General features: G+C 39.0%; 1 protein-coding gene across 27 annotated transcripts in view; it reads right to left on the bottom strand.

The window, feature by feature from the left end:
• The window catches only part of epb41l3.L (erythrocyte membrane protein band 4.1-like 3 L homeolog), a 189040-nt gene that overhangs the window by 97184 nt on the left and 77541 nt on the right, over positions 1-14315 (bottom strand). For 14 of the 27 annotated variants that reach the window (XM_018266358.2, XM_018266361.2, XM_018266362.2 and 11 more), the window contains exon 1: positions 14058-14210. The exons of 1 other annotated variant lie outside the window; for it this stretch is intronic. The gene's annotated coding sequence lies outside the window, so the exon portion shown is untranslated. 27 annotated transcript variants of the gene reach the window in all.

The following is a 14315-nucleotide window of genomic DNA, read 5'->3' as shown; positions in this document are numbered from 1 at the left end:
ACAATGGGGTCTATATTATGCTGTGTAAAACCGAAACAATGGTATAAAAAGCTGTGTAATATAAATGGCGAATTAATCAAGGTTTGCACGCCATCTAAACGCCCGATTTGACTTGGTTATTCCATTATCCATTAACGACAATTCAAGCAGCAAGTTTCAGCAGAAGTCCCTTTAAGAAAAAAACATGTAAAACCCCAAGATGTATGATCGTCGTATTTTCCTGTAACATTTAATCAGCTGCTTATAGTTATGGAGCATTTATATGTGGAGAGACATTGTTGCTGAAAATCAGTATAAAACCGATTAAATACGTAAAAATATTTTTTACGTATCGATGCCGGCCAATATGTGGCAAATTTTATTGCCTTTTTTTCATTACACTTTATAATAAATAGACCCCAATGTGCATATGATGGAAGGTTTAGTTACAACTGAGCAAACACACCATCACCCTCCTTCAGCATCTGCTGTGACCTATATTCCATGCTTCTTAAACAATTAGCAGTGCGACTCAATGGAGGAATGAAACAAAAAGCGCCCTCTTTTAACATGGACCCAGGAAAATACATACTGCCTCACAAATGCATGTAAATCGTTATGCAAATCATATAAATTATAGTAGGTGTTATTTAACTGCATCAAAAAATGGTCTATGAGTGGTAAATCCAAAGCCATGTACTTATAGGCAGTCTTCTTCATCCACGCTGGAGCAACCAAACACAGACCTAGTAAGGTTGACATGACATGACCTTGCAAAGGGGTCTTGATGCCACTGTGAATTAAAATATATGGAATATGAAGATAAGGGCAGAGGCAGAATGGGGGCATGGAATTCAGGGTTACAAAGCAGAAGATGAAATGAGCATGATGGACATATATTAATATTGAGGCCAGACAGCGCTTTTCGCTTTATTTGCCCTTGCCATGAACCCTTTGCAAATGGTTGAGTAAGCAGCAGTAGATGAGAACACATTTGTGCAAGGTCACTTGTACATTCGGTGATTATCAAACACAGATGGAATAATAAGATGTATACATCAGGTTTTGTAACAAACACGCTGAATGCAAGCTATAACATGCTTTGTGTCAAATCAAAGGCAACACTCTATCCAACCACCCCATATTAAGGTCAGCTCATAATATCAGCTTTCCCTTGTGACCTTTGTTTCCATCTAGGATGGGTCAACCTTCTTCCATTGGGTTTCATTTTGCCAATCCAGATGAAGAAAACTACAACTGTCATCATTCAAAATGAAAGATCAGCCTTTAATAGAAGCAGAGGGCTAACAGTTGGACATCACTCTTCTTCTACAAGTGTAGAACAACAGGCAACGTCTCTCTATACATTCATCTTAGAGCCCCATATGAAATTGTTCAAGTTAAAGGGCTACACAGCACAGTGGTCATAAATTAATGTTGCCAGTTAGTGCTCATAAAGTGGAAAGGCCACAATACATTTGAGGGAGATTCTACCTGGTCCCACAGCAGTTTCTTCCATTTGCCACCTATCCCGGAAAGAACATATGTGACCACTTGCTTCTTCTACTTACTTAGGGAGAAGGCTAAGTATAATACCAAGAATAATCAAGATTCAGCATAGAGCACATATGAAATAGGACAAATAATCCATTTCTACATTCTGTCACCAAACCTTGATTATCTGCAGTACTAATAGCAGTTGTTTTGTATTGCATTAAAGTCTTTTAAATTAATAGTACATCTTTATACCAATTTCTGTATTTTAGGGAGGCAATTTAGGCCGGCAATGGATGTTTGTGAAAGAAGATACATTTTGCAGGTGTTTAAATGAAGAGCTGCTTCTATTACTCATTGTGAAAGTGAACAAATAATAAGAGCATGTCACAGAAGTACCAAAATATACCTCCAATCTGAATGGCACGGTCTCAAAAGAACATACTCTAAAACATTAAATGCTAAACAAAATATGTTTGTACTTAATTACATTTTATTGTATACAGTTTAGATTCCAAGCTATTCACTTTTCAAGTTTATACTCAGTTTTTTTCTAACCACTTCACTTTTACAGACATTCACTGTAAGGGAGACAGCACAGTGCCCGGAGCCATACAAATCATCAGAAATATTTAGAAGCGCTTACTACACTGGCAGCAGGAAGACAATACAATCATTGCTGTATAAAGGTTTCCTTACAGCTCCCATGCTAGGGAAAGAATTTCAAACAGTGACCTTATTTTACCTTGTATATTTAACTCTTTAGATCCCCAGGGACTACTGCAGTGCCCAGTACCTTCCTTGGGCTTCGGGGGTTGCAATGCAATAATTGATAAGTCAAATTAAAAGTTTTAATGTAATCTTATGATTTTCTTATACAAACAGCGCTGTAGATAGTTATATTTCTTTGCCATGTAATCCTCCATTCCATCTTCCCTCTGAAGGATCAAACATAACTTCTATGCTTTTCTATTCTGTATAGAAGGCCTCAACTATTAGCAGGTGACAGCCAAGTTTAAAAAGCACAGAAACTATCAAGTTTCATGTCACGGATTTAATGGTAAAATCTTGTTCCAACTCTATTATGGGTTGCTGGATAGCTCAGCTATTCTCCTTAATGGCCTAGAAAAGGCCTTGGAGCAATTCTTTGTCTCACTATAGTTGTTAAACCAAATACTGTAACGGACCTTTTGCAATGAATTGTGATTTCTTTTTTTTAACAAAGTAGTGACAAAGGACAATGTGCCATACACTAGAACAGAATAAGAAGACAAAGAATAGAAACATTTTTATAAATATGAAAGTGTGCCCCTAATGTTTGTAAGTCCCACCACTGTATTTGTCTGTGCCTATGATAAGCAGGACTCCTCATTAGAGCTAGATCTAAAACCAGCCATGCACTTGTTCAGGGTTCAGGACACGCAAATCAATATTTAGAAAGTCTACTCCCACGGGAACTGCTTGATGATGAAAGACTGTCTTTGTTGCTGCCATGTGTTAATGGAACTGTACATTGCACTGCCTTATGAGTTCAGAAAAATGAATTAATCCCTATTGGAGCACTGCTCTGCTACCCTATAAATCAAGTGTTATATCAGCCAACATTTTTAATTTTGCTGTAAACCAATTCTTTCAACATATTTACAATTTATATATTTACTACTAATACTACCAGAATGGCAAATTATGCAAAAGTAATCCTCACAAAGCGAGGACTTGCCTCCACTAGTTCACTGCCTATTTGCTAATAAAATACTGACCCGATGAGCATACGCATACCTTTTCTCCTTGATTCAAGGTAATTAAGAGGAGTTATGGGTGTGTGTGTGTGAAATAGGTGAGAACTGATTAAGAGGGGCAACACCTAAAGAAGCAGAAAGGTGGAATGTAGGGTTGCCACCTGTCTGGTTTTGACCTAGACAGTCTGATTTTCGGGAGGGCTATCGGGGTCAAAACTGCCTGCCCGGTTTTCCTAATTTGGAAAACTGGGCAGATTCTTTAATATTGACACAGCAAATAGCTTTGCCCACCAACCCACCCTCACAATGACACTATCCTGCCCACAATGCCATTACCCCACCCCCCTGATGTTACCGCCCCATCTGGAGCTACCGTATGGAAAAGGTGGCAACCATAGTGGAATGGGTTTATTTTTGATTGTCCAATACAGATAGAAATATATGTATATGTATGCATATAAATTACAATATTTATTCCTACACGGATAGTAGCCAAATGGGGGCAAAATTGGATCACTTATGATGGCACTTAAGTCAAATAAGATTATTGTCAAAATACTGATTTGTTTTTTAGTACATCTCCAGCTTAAGAAAAATGACTTCAAACCAAGAGACATGAGAGGAAATGGGAAATATGAAGCAGAGATAAGTAAATCTGCCAGGCTGATTCAAACTGCATGAAAAAATTGGTATAAATTATTAATCTGATGAAGGAAACCATTACCGTTCAAAAGAGGAGTGGGTTAAGGAAGAGAGTTCATAAAAACAGGTAAAAAACAGTATAAAATACACGGCCAACTAGCTGAATGAGATATTCTTGATGTCACACAATTTCAAAGAAGCAGCTGTAGGGGAGTGGGGTCAAGACATGATAGATAGATAGATAGATAGATAGATAGATAGATAGATAGATAGATAGATAGATAGATAGATATCCATGTTGATTATTGAATGAACCTGGAACATCTAAAGGAGAGCAGCAAATACAATAAATATATTGATATTGATATTGATAGAAATATGCTCTTGTTATATTCTTATTTCTATATAAAATATTACCATTTAAAGACTTGTTTGCATTTTTATTATTATTCATTTGTTTCACTTCTACGCAGGAGCAGGCTGGGATGCCTTCGGGCATATTTATTTACATGCAGAGCTGGTCCTATTTCCAGCCTGACTGGACTCTAACTCAAGCAGAACTTTATTTACCGTTTAACTACAGCAGAGGTAGAATCATGACTTAATGCCATGTTCTGAAGATGTTTTCCTTTCGAGTTACTGTTTGGCCAAAACCAACCAAGAATACGGCTATTTTCATGTTAATGATGCCACTGGGAACAATGCTTTATTGGTTTTAATACACGAAAATCCATTTGATGGAAAAATACTTGGTAGGACAGCTGTAACACAATATATAGAATAAACAGTACATATAAAAACATTATTACTTTGCCAACTCCCACCTACTGATATAACTATTTTTGAAAACTTCTTGTTTAATTTTACTACCAACATAGGACTATAAATACAAAAACCCATACACAAATCCTATCTCACACAGCTCAATTGGCCTACCATGTCAACATTAGTTTTTAAAGGGTGCCCCTACGTCCCACTCGGCCACTGCAGACTGGGCTCTGTTTGAATGCAGTTGCTGACATTTAATCTAATTACGTGGGTTGTGTTTTGACTGTTGGCGAATACTTAAATACTTCCAAGTAGTGATTATGGCCAGAGTATCCCACACAGGATACAAATAACAAGCATGGTTTTAATTTCCAGCAGGAGACAAAGTGAATGATGGCGCCTGCTGCAAAATGTTTACCTGATTTAATATTGCCCATTAGAAGTAAATTTCATTTTAAAGAAACTTGTGGTTAAAGGAAAATGCAGGTACCAGATAAATGGTTCTCAACCAACTGACAGTTACACTTAGTCGCCACTTACAGAGCCAAGCATGATACTTCCTTTTTAGCAGAAGACTCTCTAGCTCACTGGTAAGCAACAATCAGGCACCTTCTGATGCACAAATACATAAGATATTATAGATGTTCTATAACTGCAAAAAGTAGGGGGCAGAGCAAATATTTCCATTAAATCAAATGCAACTACTGTTCCGACATTCAACATGTTCTACAGGATGGGGAAGAGCAAAGGTAGAGTTCACAAATGACTCCATCTGATATTCATGAAAGGAGTGTTACTGTTAATTTGCAAATTCAGATTTACCCAGCAAAGGTAGAATTCACTAATGACTCCATCTGTTATTCATGAAAGGCATGTTACTGTTAATTTGCAAATTCAGATTTAACCCACGTACAGAAGAAACACTATTCTTAGGTGGCCCCAAGGCAGAAGCATTATGATGCGCAGTGTTTAATTCCCCCGCTGTCATATGAAGTGAAGGTCTTAGCCTTATCTTTTGTAAATGCCACTTGGGATGTCAAATTCATCCCCTCCTCCCCTGGTGTGTGTGTGTAATGACTGCGAACTAGAAATACTGTGGACTACAAGTCTTTGTTTCAGCAGAGTCCTTGGGGATGGAGGAATTAAGGATCTCTTTGAAGCTAGATGAGTTAATCAAAATAACTTCACTGCCATATCATGGCGTCACTATGGCTCAGACAATGTTGTACAAGCCAGTATAGTCCAGCCAGCAGTAGATAGCATTCCTCTAATATGGTGATCAACAACCAGAGGCTTGGAAGCAACATGTTGCTCGCCAACCCCATGGATGCTCCCAGTGGTCACAAAGAAGGTGTTTATTTTTGAATTTCTGGCTTGGAGGCAAGTTTTGGTTGCATAAAACCAGGTGTACTATCATCATCAACATCATCATAATTTATTAATATAGCGCTGACAAGATAAGCAGTGCAGTCTCTTGTAGTCTGCCAGTCCACTACCAAATAAACAATCACAACCTTTATTTGGTACCTTTAGGAACTTTTTACATTTGAATGTGGTTCACGGGGAAAAAAATTTGGGGACCACTTCAATAAGAGGACTGCTTATGATCTGACCACATTGGTACAGAAAACAAGGCCAACGTATGTCTACACTACCACCTACCTGCAACGGGTGTGAATTCACAAGCCCAGGAAAGGGTCTGACATAAAAACAGAGAAAGCAATTAATTGCTTAGAGAGGATGTAAAGAGAACATATACCGTAGTTCAGGGGTGCACAAAAGGTAGATCGGGATCTACCAGTAGATCTTAAGCTGGTAAACAGTAGATCTCAAGACACTATCAACAAGCAGCTTGTCTAAGTCAACCTCCTATTTCATGCTTTTTAATCAGATAATTATTATGTTACAGTTACATAAGAAATAGTTAAAATGTTAAATATAGCAATATACGTTTTCTTATAAATCAGTATTTAATTAAAATTTTCCATTAAACAGAATTCTCACAATGCTTTTATGGATGTAGATCATAATGGGATAACATCACTAAAAGTAGACCTTTCATTAGTAAAGTATGTGCCTAGTTCTATGCTATACTTTCAACCAAAAGCAGATTTTTTTTGTCCATCTGTAAAGCATAGAAAACTGTATAAAATAATAGCAACAAAATAAACCACAAACCACCACCTAATCGACAGTCATCAGCTTATATAAAACAGAGTATTTCTCAAACTGTGTAAACATTTTCCCAAATAAATTTCCAACTTTTATCCAGCGGACGCTTAAAAATGTTATAGAACAAAATGGCGATAATCCATTGACATTTTTTACAGCCATAAAAATTACAAAGTGAAATGATGAAGCTAAATACCATGGTCAGGCAGTGTAAAAGAAAATGCACAGCTATGCAAATTTACCATTACAGGTATAGGATTCATTATCTAGAAACCCGTTATGCAAAAAGCTCCAACTTACAGGATGGCCATATTATCTGTAATAATAAAACAGGACCTTTTCCTTGATTCCAAGATATAATTAATCCTTATTGGAAGCAAAACCTGCCTATTGGGTTTATTTAATGTTTACATGATTTAGTAGACTTAAGGCATGAAGATCCAAACTACAGAAAGATCCGTTATCAGGAAACCCACATTCTGGATTACAGGTCCCATACCTGTATTTTACACAATATGATACATAAGCCCCATAGTGTATAGTAAATTGAAAGACAATGTATGTACTGCTGTGTTTTTTTATATATTAGAAAACTATAGAGGTACACATAGTATTAAAACAGGGTTATATTGAATATACAGCCTCACAGATATATTCATTCAGCCACATTCCAAATAGCCATGTTTCTTTATATGCTACCAAACCTCTGCTGGGTTAGTAACTGTGACCTCCCAGCAAACCCATATTAAAGTGAATATTTGATCATATCACAAAGACTTCTGCACAATATTAAAATGATTAAGAAAAAGAAAGCACATAATCTCCAGAGACGACTAATGTAATTTTCCAAAAGGTTATCGGAAACAGAGGGCTGGAATGAAATAAAGTGTATTTCTGGATTTGGCCAGAACAAATTATGCAGCGGTCGGAAAAGTGCTGTAACTGCAAACAAACAGAAACACAGAGCACTAGTGACTGGTTAGACGTGGAGTAGATCTGAGTGGCTATTTGGCTTGTCACTAGTAATGATTCAGTTCCTTTGTTGGCAAATATAGATAGAGAATAACCTGGATATCGGGAATGGAAACTCTTTGGCAGAATGAAATGGGAACTATTCACACTGAAAATGCTGCAATAGTCATTTAGGAAATGCTAAGAGTTCAAAATGCTATGGCCTGTTCACAAGGGATGACTGTGAGCAATAAGAACAGTTGCTATGGTGAAAAGTGCTCCACTTGCATGTTATTGCTGGTGCCCTCTGGGAATCACTCAGCTGTTTGGCTCTGCTCTGGTGCAAAGACAAATCACTTCTATGAACATCACTCTTTCAACTCCAGAGGGAGAACCAAGCTGTCTGCTGAAAGCTTCCCCACAAGAAATCACACGCAACGCTGCAAAACCAAGGTTTACACTTCTTGAAATGTGTACATTTGTTTATATATATATTAGGGATGCACCGAATCCACTATTTTGGATTCGGCCGAACCCCCGAATCCTTTGCGAAAGATTTGGCCGAATACTGAGCTGAATCGGAATCCTAATTTGCATATGCAAATTAGGGATGGGAAGGGGAAAACATTTTTTACTTTATTGTTTTGTGACAAAAAGTCGCGCAATTTTTCTCCCTGCCCATATGCAAATTAGGATTCGGATCCGGTCTTGCCGGGCAGAAGGATTCGGCCGAATCCAATTCCTGCTGAAAAAGTCCAAATCCCAAACCGAATCCTGGATTCAGTGCATCCATAGTATATATATATAGCGCCTACAAGTTATGCATTGCTTAACATTAATTAATAACGAACAGGGGTTTTGCAATAATGTACTGAACAAGGGTTACATAATAAAAAAGGGACAGAGTGCCCTGTTTACAAAAGCTTACAATCTAAAGGCGACTATAATTAAATTAATCCGGTGATTTGTATCTCCCAAGAGAACAAAACGTTATCTAACAAAGGGTGGCATCAGGTACACAATTGCTCACACCCAACAACCACTAAAGGATGTTGGGGGTCCTGAAGTCAACTTCAGTTCCAGTTAGAGAGTTGTAGACTGAATTGTAAATAATGATGTTGCCACCATGAAGGAAATATTTTGCTGTCAGTAAATATCCTGAAAATCAGAGCAAGAAGCACATTATCTTTCCATGGGCCACAAAAATATAATTTCTCTGACACATTTAAGAATGATAATAAATATCCATTTCCAATGTAACAAATGCCTGTAGCTAAATTTAACAAGGGAGTCTGTTTAAGTCTGGAAATACACTCAGCCTGCCTTCTTTCTACAGAGACGCAAAATTCTTGCCCCTTCTCCTGTTGCTAAACTACAACTCCCAGAATTCCCCAGAAGGATTTGGGATTCATTAATCAACAGCTAGATTACTGCAGCGCTGACATCAAGTGAGAAGCCCCAGTACATGCTAATAATCCTAATTGTCAGTCTAAAAGCATATTGTTTCATTATCTGGAACAGTGCCAGGCTACTGAAATTGGCTTTTATTTCACAGCTACAGCACATACACGGCAAAGTGTTCATTAGGGAATGTCTTTAGAAAGGAACCTAGCCCACTGCACTTCAATTGGATCAAAATATCCAACTGGGAGCAGCCACATCAGCTGAGCAAGGGAGGGAGAGTGGGACTTGTAGTTCTGTAACAGCTGAAGGTCATCTTTCCCTTGGCTAAGGCTCCTCTACAGATACACACAGCAGAATCTTTCCTCTTTATCTTTTAACATTTTCTTTTCAAAATCAGGTCCAACTCAAAATACAATAAACATTCTAAAAGAGTTATTTTTTAATATGAAAGACTGACAGTCACATGACTCCACAAAAAAACTTCTGCAATACTTAATTTATGTTATTTAAATATATTTATATAAGGATTATTGCTGTACATACTACAGGGCAGAATGCTTTGAATATTATATAGTTCAAACCTCATTCAACTTTTATATAGAATTTATTTTTCCCTTTAGCAACTTTTCAATTGGCCTTTTTGTTTTTAATTTGGTCTTCTGATTTAAAATGCCAAATAACTATTGCCCCAGCAGCTTACATTTGATATCATTATTGTTACATTACATACATTCATTCAGGACCCTAGCCTATTCATCTTCCAGTCTCTCATCAAACTGCGGCCAGGTTGCTATGGTAAACTGGATCCTAACAACCAGATTGCTGCTGAAATTCCAACTGAGAAGCTGAGCAAAAATCTAAATAAATAAACAGCTACAAAAAGTGAAAACTGAAGACCAAATGCAAATTCTTTAAGAATACCCCTGTCTACATCACAACTAAGGGTAGGACTACATGGACGTTTTCGACGCAGATTGCAGTCCTACCCTTAGAGGTGAAATACCTATTTGTATTGAGCTGCTCAATTAGACTTTTTTGACTCCCATTTTCTATATTTCATTTTTCAGTTTAGTAGTGCCTTCACTATTCATATCTGACCCCATACCCCCATGGCCAGAAAGCTTTTAATAGCCTGCCTACAGATTGTTCATGCCTAATCTAGAGCTTAATTGCATGCTTCCACTACTCTGTCATATGATAAATCTTATTTACTACACAAGAGCAGCTATTATATGAGATCAGCCAATAGCCAGAGATACTGAAACGTACATGTGTAAGGGCAATTAATTCTGTACCAAATCATTCACAAAATGACATAATGATCAGTTCCAAAGAATGGGCAATACATTATTAAGTAGTCGTGCTAGTACTAGGACTAGTATTAAACAGAATATCCCAGCATTCTCACTGTGTAGTATGGTAAAGGAAAGTTCAGTGCTTCTACAAAAGTTCAACTTCACTTCCCATCATCCCCTGCCAACTTGTTGTAATTGAGCAGCTGGAGTTGTGGTTGATGCTATAAAAATGATTTAAAAAATACAAACGTAACCATTAAAAGAATTGAAAGGCATTTGCCTTGGATGATGGGAATATCAAATTTTACAAAGGTTACAGGGTTGCAGATATGTATTTTTATTTAAGCAAGTGTAAATAATTTTCTCCAATGGATGAATAGGTTCCTTACTTCGGAGACACTCATAGCAGGAGTGCTGGCTAATCAATTATTTACTCAACCTTTCACTCACCCTTCCCCTCTTTAAGGGTGACTAAAGACACAGATTGATGTGGGCAGGTGACTATTGATGCATCCTTAACATGACATGGGAACTAAAAGGATTCCCTCACTGCAGATTTTTTTTTTTTTTTTAATAATCAAAGCAAATTAAAGTGAAAATTGACCTTGCCATGAATTTTACATTTGATATGTGACAATAGAACAGGTTTCAAAACGAAGTAAAGCTGCTGTCCTTTTATTTAGCTATACATTAAATAAAGCAGTTAGTATTCACATCACTGAGTAATGAGAGAGATGCTTTAATGGGCCGAGCACTGTTCAGCACTACCAAACCTTGCCTTCATTTAACTAAAGCTGAAAACTCACTTGGAACCAGCTCAAATCAAGCCCTTACTGCATTGCTCAAAATGGATCCAACCCCAAACACTTAATTGGAGATGTGAAATCATAGCCAAGACCCAGACAGTGCCCTCCTGCCACACCCTTTGCTTTCAGTGCTGTAGTGATGTCAAAGCAAAGCCCAGGGGGTGTCTGCACCAGTTTCCCTGCCTCCAAAGCACTGTGCCCATTCATTTCATCAGAGCTGACTTGGGGGAATGAAAGAGGAGAACCCACCCAGATCCCAAAGAAATTCTATACATGGGGAAATTAAAGACACTTTTCTCTGCTCCCAAAAGACTACATGTATGATGGTTAGAATAGTAAGGAGAAATGGTGCAACTTGCATTTTATATCTCCAACCTGCAGCCTTCATCTGTTGCTCAACTACAACTCCCAGAATCCCCTGACAACTAAGATGCTAGGTGCTATAGTTCAATAACAATCATGCAAGGCATTTGTCCTGGGCTCCACTACTACTACATACATCCCAGTATCTGATTGGCTACCAGTAACAAAACATCACTTTTTTAAGGGATACTATCATGAGAAAAAAAAATTCTTCAAAACGCATCAGTTAATAGTGCTGCTCCAGCAGAATCTGCACTAAAATCTGTTTCCCAAAAGAACAAACAGCTTTTTTTATATTTAATTTTGAAATCTGACATGGGTCTAGACATATTGTCAGTTTCCCAGCTGCCCCCAGTCATGTGACTTGTGCTCTGATAAATTTCAGTCACTCTTTACTGCTGAACTGCAAGTTGGAGTGATCCCTCCCTTTCTCCCCCAGCAGCCTAACAACAGAACAATAGGAAGGTAACCAGATAACTGCCCCCTGGTACATATAAGAACAGCACTCAATAGCAAAATCCAGGTCCCACTGCGACACATTCAGTTACATTGAGAAGGAGAAACTCAGCAAAGAACGCCAGGGGAAACATCACCACAATTGGTACAGTATGACAGAAGGGTGTGGTTCAGTGCACATTGAAATGTCTATTTTGCCATAGCGCCTATGATTAATTCCGTATTCAGGCTGGCTGTGGGAAGGCTACTGCACAACTAGTAAGGATGACTGGAGTCAGACAGCACCAAGGAATAAGCATGTGTGTTGGTGTCATATGTAACGCTGTTAAGCAGCAGTCATTTAAGGTTTGTTTTCATAAGACACCATCATTACACTATCAGGTGACAGTACACAGACTGCACTCCATAAATAACATAACTACACACACTAGATTACTGGCTATGTCCCTTCTAACCCATGCTACATTTGTTGGAAGCAATGACCTGTTTTCAAACAAGGAGGAATCCATTTTAACGCGGCATGAAAAGTCATATATTTATAGAAGATGTTTTGTGAGATTAAAAAAAGCCACATGGGAAAATAAATTGATAAAAAGTAGCATTATTCCTTCTTATTGTGTTGCTAACAATTCACTGAAACCACAAGCTTTTGTGGCGCTACTAAGATTACACTGAGCTACAGAAGTCTGAGTCAGAGTAAATAAGACAAGTATAGTTCTCACTTGCTGGGCACAATGTGAGCAGAAGTGCCATGGAAATCTACATTGACTTCAGTAACAGAAAGGACGAACTTCTGAAAGAACAGTAACCTAGGTTAGAAAAGATGAACTTTCAAAGGGTGACAACCCATCCCCCACTGCTGTTGCACTACAACTCCCAGCATCACTGGCAGCTTCAATTGATGGATGCTGGTTGCTGCTGGTTAGAAAAATCTTCCACAAAAAAAAGAACTGCAAATATTGATAAGATGAGGAAATATAAAATACAATACCTTAGAATGCCAAGGATGGAGTGAAGGGAGATACCCCTGCACACACAGTTTCACTGCAATAGCAAAGCCTTCTCTAACAGCCCATAAAGTACTTAAAGTCTGGCAAATGCATTTAAGAGCTAATTTACTGGGCCAGGGCTGAGATTATTAATATTACAGTTCTGGCTTGCACTTCCCAGTACAACTCCCCTTTTCTTGCAATTAATGGAAACCATATGTCTCCCCCATAACTCACCAGCTCTCCTCTGCCTTACAGTAAGATCCCAGCAGCAAGCACAAGCTCTAGAGGAGAATAGGCATCACAAGCGGTGCAGGCTGCTCAGTGGGTTGGGTGCCAGGCTGGGAAGAGGGAGTGCTGGCACTGCAGAGTCCCACATCGCCCAATGTACTATATCACCACACCCACCGCATTGCAGAAGCCACGGGCTCAGGAGCATCACAAGCTCAGTGACTGGGATCCCATAACACTGAGGGCACCGGCTGCTGTGCCAGCACTCTCCTCCCTGCGTTATTTCGCTAAAAGTGACAAGGCACAAAGCAGAAGAGACTAGTAAACCTTTATAAACGATAGATACCCGAAAGCCGCGAGGCATGTATATATACAGTATCTTATATATATAGGCAGCTCCCAACAACTCCTGACAGGTGCTGGAAAGAGCTACTCGGCTGGAGGGCTGCTGCAAACATCCCCCCTAATGTCCAGCCGATGCACAGGCAAGGGAACGCGATGACAGCAGCAGCTCCATGTGTCTGTGTAAAGTGATCTTCCAGGGAATCCCAAGCAAAGCTCCCTATGCACATTCCTCCCCTCAGCCATTCACACTGATTCCCCTTCTCTCCTTCCCCCACTCTGCTAACGGGTCAGGCTGCAGATGTAGCATTACATTGGAACATGGCGACTCGGACAAGCCTGCATATAAAATCATGCAGAGGTTGCCCTGATTGATCTGTAGCATCAGCTCTGAGTACTCCAGGGTGGATGGGGTAGCTCACATACCTTGGGGCTCTTACAGCCGGCGGTTGCTCAGTGGGATCAGCTCACTCCAGAGTAAAGCACTGCCTTGCAATGGGGCTGCACAGTACAAGCTGCCCAGCCCAGCGAACAGCGGTCCTGCAGCACTAGCAGCGACAATGACTGCCCCTTCTGCACTATACACATCCTCTAGAGCAGCAGCCAATAGGAAAGCAGAGAAACAAAGAACCACGCCCATATACCAAGGAGACCACCAACCACAAGCAACAATGTGGACTAGAA

Source organism: Xenopus laevis, chromosome 6L, assembly GCF_017654675.1.
Source record: "Xenopus laevis strain J_2021 chromosome 6L, Xenopus_laevis_v10.1, whole genome shotgun sequence".
NCBI classification, from domain to species: domain Eukaryota; kingdom Metazoa; phylum Chordata; class Amphibia; order Anura; family Pipidae; genus Xenopus; species Xenopus laevis.
The sequence above is the reverse complement of the archived record's forward strand: the minus strand, read 5'-3'. Positions and strand labels throughout refer to the sequence as shown.